Source organism: Bos mutus, chromosome 12 (genome assembly GCF_027580195.1).
Source record: "Bos mutus isolate GX-2022 chromosome 12, NWIPB_WYAK_1.1, whole genome shotgun sequence".
Lineage (NCBI taxonomy): Eukaryota > Metazoa > Chordata > Mammalia > Artiodactyla > Bovidae > Bos > Bos mutus.
Window position 1 is genome coordinate 54,260,441 of NC_091628.1, and position 2,621 is coordinate 54,263,061.

The following is a 2,621-nucleotide window of genomic DNA, read 5'->3' on the forward strand; positions in this document are numbered from 1 at the left end:
ATTTTTTAATTAATTTTAAGTGAAAAGTACCAAAGAAGATCACTAAGCTATTCCCTTCTCTAAATGAAATTATCTGTCCATTCAGCCAGGTCACAAAAGTGCATTACCTGAAGGAATTTAGATTGGAGAATACATTTTTTTGTAATGTAAAGAATAAGATTATTAATAAAATGAAAAAGACTGTTCAAACAAACATGAAGTTGATAATAAAAGAGATTTAATGTTCTTAGGAGGAACTGAGATAATCACCTTTCGTTTAGAAAAACTTCTGCTACTTACTTTCGAAGCATTATCACACACAGCAATTTCTTTAGTCCTTATCTTAATTCTCTAAAGTGTCTAAATTCAATCCCATTTTGCAAATAGGGAACTGCAATGTCAAAAAGCAAAATTATTTGTCAAACTTGGTGTCAGAATTTGAACCCAGGTCTCCAAATCCCAAGGAAAATGCTCGATCAACCACCCAACTCCAAGGATAAACCTCTGACTCTCCCTGAGACTCTCTCATACAACCTGCTGAAAATGCATGGACACACGCAGGGAAAAGAATCAAAGCGGGGACAACTCAGAGCCCAGAGGACTGTCGACAGATGTCCCATGACCTGTGCAGGCACATTCTGTCAGTCCCTTGAGGGCACAGGAGCTTCATACGACCAAACTGACAGGTTGTATGAAGATCCAGACTCATTACAAATGACCCTCTTTTTCCTTTTGTCTCGTTCCTTCTGAGCAGCTGGCATCTTTCAGCAAATTGTCGGTATTATATTTAAGACATAGTACATCATTAAAATAAAGCTCGGGGCTAATAATTATGTCTTGTTCAGGTGTTTTATGGCTAAAGATTCTGACTTTCCCCCAAGGTTTCCAACTCACTCTTCTCCAAATTGCTTCTCTAAGGGCATTCGTTACATTGTGGATGTGTCCCCAACAATTAAATAGCAGTTTAATCCTCCCCCTCTTGATCTTTCTTTTGAGGTAGTGTCCCGGAGTCTACGCTACTTCCACTTTCAAGATGGTATTGATGGAGTCCTCAATCGGCGGGCGAGAGCGACTGCACACAGAGGTTAATCAAAGTGGAAAGCCCAGCTCTCAGCCTTCATGTCACTCATGCTTCACAACTTCATCTGTTTATCAGCCATCTGCCCACCCCTCCCTTTTCTGCCTCCATCTCAACTACTATTCAACAGCCAGCAAGACACTCAAAGCACTGCATTTCACTGTCAGGTAGGACAGGACTAGATGACCCAAGTATTTGAACTCTATAACTTATCTTATCCATAAAACAGACGGACAGTAGTCCCCACTGCCATTCAGACTTATTGTGAAAATCAAATGAGATCATGTTGTAAAGTGACTTTATAACTTGTAAAGAAGTTAGTGAATACTTGAATTATAGAAAACATTTTCAAGTAGATCGCCTCTTCAGGAGCTAATGAATCCTGGTAGTTTAGGGGTTGCAATGAGGAGTACTCTTGGTTAGTTTACATTTGAAATAGAAATGTTATGGAACGTGTCCTCTGATAAGCTGGCCTATAACAAGGCTGTGCTGGGTGACAGAGAAAATAAAAAGGCAGCAAAACCATTACGTTTATTTTAAGGAGCCCTGGGCTGCTCCTCCCACATATTCCCAAAACAGAGAAACTCCAAATCAGCCCTTTTCCACACATCTATTCAAAGAATCTATGTAAGGATACATCCATTTCCTTCTTCAGGGGATCTTCCTGACCCAGGGATCAAACCTGGGTCTCCTACATTGCAGGCAGATTCTTTACAGTCTGAGCCACTAGGAAAGCCCCATGTAAATATACTTCCGTAAATTATCGACCTACTTGTTCAGTGTCTTAGCTTTCCTACCATCTGGGATTCACAAAAAGCACCTTGACCCAGACATTCAAATCAATGCCCCTTAGCCTAATTTAGTTGGATATCCCATAACAAATAGCTGAATTACTTTGATTTTACCATTTTTGATCAGAAATAAACACTTTGGGCGTTCCCTGCGGGTCCAGTGGTTAAGAATCTGCCTTGCGATGGAGGGCACACGGTTCAATCCCTGCACAGGGAACTAAGATCCCACATGCTGCAGAGCAACCAAGCCTGTGTGCTGCAACTCAGAGTCTGCAGGCCACAACTGGAGAGTCCATTTGCCACAACGGAGGACCCAGCCTGATGAGAGTATCCTCAGCAACAACGAGAATGCTGTGTGCTGCAACAAGGACCTAACACAGCCAAATAAATGATTAAGGAAATAAATAAATACTTTTAAAATTAAAAAAAAAAAAATAAGCACCATGAGTGCTCGCTTTGGTAGGAAATGTACTAGAACTGGAACCATACGGAGAAGATTAGCATGGCCCCTGTGCAAGGATGACAAGCAAATGTGTGAAGCGTTCCATATTTTTCAAGGTGGATGAAGTTGTAGTGGTCCTACAGGCTCATCATGCCAAGAAAGAAGCTGCCCAGAAGGTGGACACTGTTGTTGCTGCTACCTCTTCAGTTCAGTTCAGTCACTCAGTTGTGTCCGACTCTGTGAGACCCCATGGACTGCAGCATGCCCAGTTTCCCTGTCAATCACCAACTCCTGGAGTTCACTCAAATTCAAGTCCATTGAGTCACTGATG

General features: G+C 41.7%; 1 non-coding gene across 1 annotated transcript; it reads left to right on the forward strand.

The window, feature by feature from the left end:
* The first annotated feature begins 2,298 nt into the window (after positions 1-2,298).
* Positions 2,299-2,402, forward strand: LOC138990293 (U6 spliceosomal RNA). The gene has a single exon (XR_011466409.1). It is a non-coding gene; the product is annotated as a U6 spliceosomal RNA (small nuclear RNA).
* Positions 2,403-2,621: the final 219 nt, after the last annotated feature.